Source organism: Diachasma alloeum, unplaced genomic scaffold (assembly GCF_001412515.2).
Source record: "Diachasma alloeum isolate Michigan unplaced genomic scaffold, Dall2.0 Dall_scaffold_00336, whole genome shotgun sequence".
Lineage (NCBI taxonomy): Eukaryota > Metazoa > Arthropoda > Insecta > Hymenoptera > Braconidae > Diachasma > Diachasma alloeum.
Genome location: NW_021680475.1, coordinates 896,157 through 906,574, shown reverse-complemented (window position 1 = coordinate 906,574; position 10,418 = coordinate 896,157). Strand labels below are relative to the sequence as shown.

General features: G+C 38.8%; 1 protein-coding gene across 1 annotated transcript in view; it reads right to left on the bottom strand.

The window, feature by feature from the left end:
- Positions 1-6,409: 6,409 nt before the first annotated feature.
- The window catches only part of LOC107040455 (homeobox protein araucan), a 36,790-nt gene continuing 32,781 nt past the window's right edge, over positions 6,410-10,418 (bottom strand). Inside the window, exon 7 of the mRNA XM_015260546.2 lies at positions 6,410-8,423. The gene's annotated coding sequence lies outside the window, so the exon portion shown is untranslated. The remainder of the gene's footprint in view (positions 8,424-10,418) is intronic.

Genomic DNA, 10,418 nt, shown 5'->3' with positions numbered 1-10,418 from the left:
CTACTCCAATATCCTCAATATTCGCTATTCTTTCCATCCCTCCTACATCTTCGAGCCACAATGTGTGTATTGGAATCTCAGATTCCCACTCACTCGTTTGTTCTCACCAGACCGCAAATATTTGCCCGAAATATTCGGGGACAAAAGACGAGCTCGCGAGCAAAAAGGGTTGGGCGACGAGAGCGTTTCCCTCCTTTTATTTCTAAAACCCGAAAAGTGTTAGTTTAATATCCTTGGAACGTCCTGTTTGTCTCTCCTTGTTTATTTCAATATGTTTGCTTCGTTTATCTCAGGTGTCCGGGTGGATTTTTGGGATTTTTTTTCGCTGGAGACCCCTTGAAAGATCAAAAGAGACAGTATTTATGTGAGGACCACCTTCGTTACGCCATCCAGAGGCTGCATAGCTCCTTTCGTGGGTATGTAGGCAAGGTCCAGGCATCAATGGGTGGTGAGAGTCGCGTGAATGAACGGTTGAGACAAAGACCCTGCGAATCGAGGAATTCCTCTCTCACGGTTTCGCAAGCGGAGTTATTGCCGTTTGCGGGGTGGTTTTTTTTTTATTATTTGATATCGCACGTATTGTTGGTTTTGGAACTGTTTTGTTCTCCTGGAGATGCTCAGCGGCATGATAACGAGTCTTTTTTGGGCTTTCCAAGGGTACGGAGAGCATAGTCCGAAAATTTTGGTAATGAAATTTCGGGAAAATTCCATTCCACTATTAGAAATTTCAGTCACAATGTCGTCTGATTCTCCATATCGTGAGTTTGAATTTCATTTAAGATGAAATCGTTCATGAAATTTCTCATTTTCCTTGACAATTCAAGAAAATGACAGCACAATAAAATGTTATTTATTCTCAGGATTTAATGGTGAGTTCTTAACAATTTTCCCCGCATTTTAGAGTTGCAGAGTTTGCATTTTTGCTTCTGAATGAAAGCTTCGCAATCATTCGAATTCAAGTTTTGGATTTTCTATGTTATATCCACTCATTTTAATCCTAAAAGTCTGAAAATGCCATTTTTAGACCGTCAACGTATGCATTTGTTTATATGTATGTATATGACCGAGTTTTTGTTAAATTATTCACTGATAAATCGATGGAATCAATTCATGTATTAATTTGTAGCATTTTCGCCTTTTTTCAAAAATTGCGCGGCCCACTATGATTCAAAGAATGGATTCATTCAAGGATACCTTAAAGAAATTACTTCGATGTCCCTTTTTCCGAATGCGAAGATGAAAACGATAGTAACTACCGTTGTTTTGATTTGTAGAATAATTTTCAACAATTCCCTGTTTTTCAAAAATAACAATTTCGGAGATATCGTTGGATAGCATGCATCAAATTAATGCGGTTATATCTCAAAACATTTGTTTGTATCCCACCCTGTGGTGTAAGAACATCATTATGATAGCTATATCCGAATTTTACGATAGTTTCTTCAAATATTATGTTTCAATTTCATCGAAATTTCAAGATTGCATTATTCTTTGATTTGATTTATACAAGAAATTCCACAATAACTAACACAATTTATTAAAGAAGAAATATAATTCAATTATATCCATATAGACAATTATATCCTTATATTCAATTGAACAAAATACTACGGAAGTATAAATGGTATACGATAGCAGAAAACGATGTTCTAAATGACCTTTCGGAGGCACATTGCTAATTGATTAGCAAAAATAGTCATGCTATACGAACACAAAAGCAATTTTCCGCTTCTTGTCAAGCTATAATCAGAGATGAGACACTCTGCACCTCAATTCTGGTGCCAACCGCTGGAATTTTCCTCCCTGTGTCTCTTCATGTAGAGTGGATTGGGCCTATTGTTTTTGGAGATTGCAGCCAACCTTTCTAATGGTCAACCTTGAATACTTATTTAGAAGGGAAAGCTATTTCTGCTAGACTCGTTCGACGCGATAAGATACGGCTGACACGACCTGGAGAACTCCAACAACTCCGTAACAGAGTGACAGTTTTGTACCTACTTGATCTCCTCAAGATACCATTGTTTAACGGTTTCAGAGGGAAACTTTTTCTGCCTCTATTTTGTGAGCTCTTTTCCCTCGAGCCTAATCAGAAATTTGGAGTTCATTGGAGACAGTTTTTTTGTGCCCGTTGAACGAGACCTCCCGTGACATTACCCGGTTTCACGATGACTCCCAGCATCCAACGATTGCTCGTGTAATTTAATTTAACTTACGAGCGCCGATAGCGACCCAGCCACAAATCAATTAGAGTAGCGACGCTTTTTTTCCTTTTTTGTCCCTCTTTTCTTTCTCTCGATATATGGAGGAGGAGTTGCGAGGTGTGTGGAGGGGAAAAACTGGCGGCGTTAGTGATAGCCGGTACCCGCGCGGAGCGCGCTGTAAACATCTTTACTGCGCGATAAGTATACACATATATCGTTGTTCCTATACATTCATCCTGGGTGACTCTGGTGCTTATCGTACCACCATTTTGTCCTCAAGATTATTTAACTGTATTGGGATTATTATTTAGGTTTCTTTCTTTTTGGAAATCGAGGGACTGCGGGGAGAAGTGTCATCTAGACTCTAAATTCTAACGGTGTGTATCAATCAATTGAATAAATTTGCAAATGTTCTGAACAAATTGCGGTTTGTTGAATGAAAAATAGGTCAATATTTCATGGTGCACTGTTGAAATTTTTTTTCTGAAATTTCCGGTACATTTTTGGGAAATTTTTATCGAATTTAATTATCCCTGAAATTTCTAGGAATTTTGGGGAAAAATCTAAGAGAACAACTGTCAATTTCAGTTCCATTTTTTCCTAAAAATAAATAGAAAAGCAGAAAATTCCGGTAAATATATTCTTGAATTTTAAAAAATAACGCTGGATGGGATTTAGGCCGAAAAAATTCATGAAATTTCAGATTTTACGGAAAATTCAATGTAATTTGGTACTGTATATTCATATTAGATTGGAAGTTCAAATAAATCAAGGGATTTTCGTCTGTATGCTGTCTAAATTATTCAGCCAAAAACTTTCACTAGTGTAATATATCAGGTTCAATAAAACCATAAATTTTAATTTCAATTATCGGAGTTGAACCTGGTATTCCCTTCAATATTGAATTTGAATTTAAAAACTCAAAGCAATACTCACTGCAAATTTCATCATTTCTAACCATTTCCTTAATCATATCAAATCAGAATTCCATTTTTCCTTGCAATCAACCCGAAGTAAGTCGAAATTAAACATAAAATACTCGTTGAACATTCCGAGATAATTTTACTTCCAAGTGGAATTTTCTTCTTCTTCGAAGTAAAGAAAAATATAACAAATATTATATTTATCAATGACATCACCATTTATTTTCTGATTAATGTGAATCATGTCCTAGATTACCAATTAAAGTAAAATCCAGATGATGGAAAAGCTAAATTCAGTTTCATGAATTTTGTGAAAAAGTGTGAAGTAAAGTTTAATTTTTTCGTGTGTAATATAATTGCTCGGAAAAAGCAGTAAAATTCATAAGTTCTCGATGAGGACCTATACGCAAAAAATATAAAATCATTTTTACTGTGGGAACATAGTAATCGAGGACCATACACCACTCAAATTTACTGTTGAACATAGTAAAAATTGCTAGTCGGTATAGTAGAAAATTGTAAAATTTAATTCGGTATGAGTGAAAATTCACTAAGATAAAGGTATGGACCTCGATTACAATGTTCCCAGTGTAATTCTCAATTTCATATTCTCTCCGTATATGCGAAAGACCGAAGAACGTTACCGTATTTCTAGAATTTTTCTACGGTCCCACTTCAACTATTTTTCCCTCCGTTTTTTCTGCAATTTTTCGTTCATGTTTTATCCTTCTCTACAGCTAAATACTTCTGAATCTTCTTCCGGTTTTTACACTGATTTTAAAGATGAAAGAATTACTTACTGTTAACAAGATATTTTAACTATTAATTCCACTCGTTAGCTATCAACGAATGGTGCTAATGGTTTTACAAATCTCCTATAACAGCACCTGAATCCCTCCACCAGCGTATCCCCCACACATTTCCCCCCAAACCGAAAAACCTATCAATAATCAAACACCCCGTTCCTTGCATCGCCCCCAAAAACCCCAACTCCGAAGAACAATACTCATACCTCATAACCCGAAAAGAAGTGAAAATGAAATAGTGTTGTAATGGGGCGTAAGTTAACGCGGGGCATCCCACAGTGAGGCCCCCAGAAACCATACGCAGCTCTTCGTCGCGGAGTTATCCCAGTGCATGGCGATGCATCACACGTTTGGAAGCACCGGTGTGCATGTGGGGTATATTAGTCACCCGAAAATACCAGCCCCCCTCCTCTCTCTTCCATATATGCAATCGCACCGGGTCCAAATTGAGTCCTCGCCATAAAATAAGCCATAAAAGGGGTGGCGGCACGAGGGGCGGAGGGCGACCCGCGAGGAAGGGAAATGCGTCACTGGGCAGGGGGTGTACCTTGGTGCTTTCTTTTTCGGCTGTGGCAGTCGCGCGTGGACATTCAAATTTATGATAATGCCATCTCCCTGGTGGCCACGGGCCGGTTATCAATATTATTATATTTCCTTTACCGTTGTTGTAATATATATAATGCACGGAGGGCGCCCGCTGATATTATTCAGTACGATAGACTGAAGGAACGAGGGGAACAACAGAAATAAAATAGAAGACAGAAAAGGGCGGGAGGGAAATAAGAGAATTTCATAGAGCGAGGGAATTCAATAAATATGAGACCTCTGTTCTCTTGACGCTGTTGCTTCTCCCTCCCGTTGAGTGCCGTATATCTGAAAACACATCTACAGACTCACGATGGACGGCTAGTTATATAACCAGATTTTCTCTCCCATATCTCAGTTCTGCGTGTGCCCTCCCCCGCCCCCTCCTCTTTTTTGTGTTTTCGAAAAAAAAGTCCCCTGGACGAAGCACAACTATGCAACAAAAATCGAACATTGAGGAAGAGAGGTGAATGCGCTGTATGCACCTCTTAATCCCATCGTATATCACCGGACCGTTGGCTATCAATTTATAGGGAGTGAAACAGATTTTATGAATGCCCGAACAAGCGTGTAACCGAGGTAGAAACTCCCGTTTGCACCTCTTGACTCTCGTCACAATTTAATGCAACGCATTGCCCCATCATCTCCCCTCAGTTCATTAATTCGATTTATTATATTATTCGAATCTCCCGTCTTGTTATTAAAAACAATTTATCTACTTATATGTAGCAGAATGAAAATGTACACCATTAATTTATTAAGATGAATTATTCTGAATGAAAATGAGATAAAAATAAATAACTGGCAGATTCACTGATGCATTAATGCATCGCCGGGTGTTCCCCATCTCCAGCCTCATATTTTCTCAGGGCAAATGATATAAAGCCGTTGTTATACAGCAGAGTCTTGTAAACTTCACTTGCTCTCGCATCTGCCCAGGCTCGGGGTATCTGTGCATAGTTTATTATATACCTATATACGAGATAGTGTTGGGAATATGGGAGTGAAAGGAAACAGAGGAAAAAAGAGAGATAGGGGTTGGACGAGTGGTGGAGAGATGAGGAGAAGACGCGTTATGACTTTATAGCGCACCATACCTTTGAATTTTTTCTCTCTCTTCAACACTCAACCAATCCATCCCCCCCCCTCTCCTCTTTTTTGTTTCATGGTAGATTGTTGCCTGGCCTCCGGTACTTTTTGTTGCCCAATTTATAGTTGTTAGAGCTTTAGGATCGGCAATATAATTCGTGCGTACGTGCTAGGTTCGTTAAAAAAAAATAAGAGAGAAATTCAACCGCAATACCGTATAACCCAAGGCAAGTATATGCCAAGTAGTGGTACGATGTAGGAGGCTCACGAAGTCGTGGTAAAATTCTCCCTCTTCCCCTCTGCCACTTCACAATGTGGGACTACAGGGCCATCTAATCTATAAAGATGCCGCAATTGATTTTAATGCCTTGCATAAAACAACACTGAGGAGCTGTAAAGCTTTCCCAACTGCACCTTCTTCCTCTGTACTTGGTTACCTCGCCACGTGTATTCTAAAAGAGGCTCATATTGCACCCACAATGTTTCCTCAAATGTCCCCTCTAGTCGTGTTAAAAAAAACAGCCCCCTCATCCTCGTGTGCTCCCATAAGCTCCGTGGATTCAGTAAAATCCATTGAGCATTCATTGTTTGTTATTTATTGCATATTGTTTTCCACCGTGACAACTTTGTCCTTCACCGATTTTGTATTGAAAACTGCAGATTTATTGGTTGGTGATGTTGTAAATAATGGTGGTAAACACGTTGAGTAGTCTTCGTTTTTTTTTAATATAATGTCAATTCATAATCGTAGTAGACAATAATAATATAATGTTGTAATATCGATAATAATAGAATTTTTATTTTTATATTTATATTTTTATCTATATTCACATTCAAAATTATTTACAGTGGCTTTTTTCGTAGGTTTTTAGTGAAGTATTTGCCGTTTTTTCTTCGTTTAATTTACAATCGTACGAACAACCGAGCAAAGACTCTTGTAACGCTGTACCTTAGACCCGTCCTAATTAATTTACTATTCACAAATTTTAGTAGTTTTGAGTTTGGATTGGGAGGGTTATCCAGTTCTAGTCTAGGCTAATGTGGTCTTTCCTCCATGCCGCCCACGCGTACGCTCAAGTTTCATTTTTTTAAATCCTAATTATATACAAAAAGATATTTCAACTAATTCTGTTTATATAATGATGATTTCTGCATACATAGGGTTTGTACGAGTGAACGAATGCACCAGCACCTAAACCACTATCTTTTACAATTTTTTTTCTTCGTTTATCACAGATACAAATAAATCAACTTTTTCGTTATACTTTTCAATGCTCTCGACCCTTTTTTTTTATCTTTATAAAAAGCAATAATTTACATTCCCCAAGCTTGATTTCATCTCCAAAATTACATGAATGATTACACAGTAATTTTTCATTAATTTACAAACACCAGAAAAATATGTCTTCATAATAAAATACCAACAACATTTAAAAAATCGTCCATAAAATTAAGAAAATAAGCAAAGAGTGAAGAATCATTTAATCAAATTCATCCTTACACTCTTTTAAATATGATTCAGCATAAAACTAATCGATAAACGTCCTCGAGACTGCGTGAACACGACGCAGGGCGCCAATGTCTGATCAATATAAATTTTACCCTTAATTCTTCATCCCAAACTTATCATTCAAATTCTCCTTTTTTTGTTCATTTTATCACTACCTCTCTCCTTGATTCCCATATGGCTCACATGGGCATTCGTAATCACTGGCACGTATATTTACTCCATATTAATATATGCATAGCGTGTCTATAGAGGAGCGGGGGAAAAACCACGTGGGCGGCGACGCGCCACGATAACCCTCAGAGTACATGCCTTAAGCTACTACGGGGCTAGAATACGTTTAATTTAATATCGCATCTCTCTCTCCTATTTTCCTCTCCACGTGATAAACAATTAATCAAAGTGTGACGGTTAATTTTTTCATATCATTCCTCACTGCGGTTAATAATGACATAGCGTCCCTATACATTTTCCATTTGCCTGTTTATTTACTGTGGATTGTGTTCTGCATCTGGAGTGTTACGAATTTCCCTTGCTGTACTCCTAATTTATCCTCTAATAAGTAGAATAGGGTTAAGGTAAAGCGATAGCTGCCGCGGTCGTAAGGTACGATTTTTCAACTCTTCTCTTTATTATTAAGTCTCTATACACAATGAAGTATCTTCAATTAAAATTTATATTTATATATAATCCTTGCGACCGCCCAGCGATTGGGAACCAAGTTCTCGTCGCGGGTGCTATTTGCACTTTGCCCGACAATAAATTTGTTTTTTCTCCTTCATTTTTCATTGTTAGATTTCTCTTGCTGCTGCTAGTGCACGAGGAGGTTGTAACAACCCTTCGAGGAGAAGTTGCTCTAGAGTCCCCTTGTTACGTCGCTTGAAAATGCACTGCAGCACCTCCGCCACTGGCACGTATCCGTAAGACGCTCTGCACTCGGTTTTTCTAGGTTTCTTCTTATCCTCTCCCTCCGACCCCTTTCTAATCCCCCTCCTCGTCCTTCTAATCCCCCTTCAGCCTTTCGCCTCCACCATAGAGTCTCACTCCGATGTGTATTGGCCTCAGCATCCAACAGCTACCAAACGATTTATGGTGGCTCGGAGGTCGTGGCACTCTTCGCTTCATCTCACACCACTATCTATCTCCGTTTTTCCTCTTATCTTTTTTTTTCAACTCTACGGTTTTATTTATTTCCTCCTGTACTCCTTATTCCAATGACTCGTTTTTTTCCCGGGATATTTCATTACAATTTATGGGACACTGGTTGGATTATTGATTGGTAATATCCGCTTGTTCGGTGTTTCAGAATATTCTGTAACAGATAAAAAATACATACAAATTAGTCGTGGAATTTTATCAATTCTGGTTCTCTCAAAATGTTACAAATGTTAAAACTATAAATAATGAATAAACTTGTAAATTTGTTGTTTCTTTTTAATCATGCAAACGAAAGTCCAAACGAATTATCGAGTCTCCAGTGCTGACTGGAACGGAGTTGGCCAGCATTGGTGATTAATATTCAGTATCGAGAGGCAAGATCGTGAGTGTCACGCGCGCGCGTCTCGATTCGCAATTACGAAGGTTGGTGGATATAAAGCCCCTTCCACCCTCTCGCCACAATCTCCTCCCTTCTCCGGTGGATTGCGAGGGGGAAGACCAGGTAAGACCGGTTTTTCAGCTGAAAGGCCAAACGATGGTTAACTTTGTCGCCCCGACAACGCGCGCTCCAAACGTTTGTAAGTTGTAACTGCTTGTTACTAGAGCACTTACGCGTCCGGATGGCAGGATAGGCGGTCGTGGCAGATATGTTTACGCAGTCACTACTCAAGTAATTACCATATTCCTCGAGACACGATGGAAGATAAGTTGCAAATAATAATTTGGGCTTTGGAATTCTGGGGGGATCGTAATGACAACTATTATGATTAACATTTTTCATTTTCTTATTGATGGAGTTGATTTTAATGGAGGAAACGTGGGGAAATGGAGGGGGGGGAGCATCCCGGACGCGGAGAAATATCACACCCATTTCACCATGTCCATTACAGGGCCTCCCGTATATCGGACCAGCTGGGTCTAGAGGCAATGAATGCCCGCCGTCGCCTCGGGGAGAGCCGAGACTGCGGACAGGAGAGATGGGGTCGTATCGGTTTACTCGTGGTGACGTCCCGACGCCTTCGCTGTCGCTTCAATATTCATAGATCAGCATAGCTTTGTCTTCTATGTCGCTATTTCTGAGCGTCACTCTCGCACTAGTGAGGACTTAATTTTTTTTAACAGCCCCGAGGATGGCCCGGTACTGGCCAACATTCGGGCCACCCTCGGCCAATATTGCCCCATTTCTCATCTACCAGCGAGAGGAAAAAGTTTCTGGTTTCCAGTAAAAATCTCTCAATTTCGGATGTCCGTCTTACTGCACGGAGAGAAAATTCTTGCAAAATTGGTGCGATACCCACTAACGCTGGGATATAATGTGGAATCACCGAAAAATTCGGATGTGGTACGCTAAGTGTTACGAAAATCGTACACGGAGAAAATTATTTGATGAATTTCAACTACTTGTTGATTTTCAACAACTGCTTGGTGAATTTCAACAACTAGTTGGTGAATTAAAAAAAAAAATAGTTGGTGAAATTTACCGACTAGTAAAATTACTGACTATTCACTAAATAATTTTCTTTGTGCACGGAAAAGTAGCATAAGACCGGGAAAAACTCTCCTACAAGAAATCTAAAATCTGAACAGTTATACATTTCAGTTTGTGGTTTCTTTTGCTAAAAAAAAGAATTACAAAAATACAATTGTGTTGACAAACAAAATTATTTTTTAAGGTCTCATGTGTGACAATTTACATTGTATTCTTAAGTATTTAATACAGAGGGGTTCAAGAGGGAATCAATATGCTTAAGAACCTGTCTATTTAAATTTTTCAAGAAGACCCTGATTTCGTAAGATGGGGAGAAGCCCTCACCCCGTTTCCCAGCTAATAACCTTGGGCGGTGTCGCTCATGTATGGGACAGCGCCAGAGCACGTGATCAAGGCTCTCATTAGAATCAGCACGATTAGAATCAGCACAGGAATGTCACATTGAAGATAATTTGGAGGGAAAAAGGATCATAAAATTTCTAATTTCACTGCAAACTGAATGAAATTTCAAACTTTTGAGTAGTAGAAACCCGGGAGTTTTCCGATTCCTTTGAAATTTCCGAGAAAATATGAATATTCAGGTAAGTTTTGAATTTTCAATGATGAAATGACTTGAAATTTTAGAGGAACTGTAATGGGATAGAAATTTTCAGCATGTGT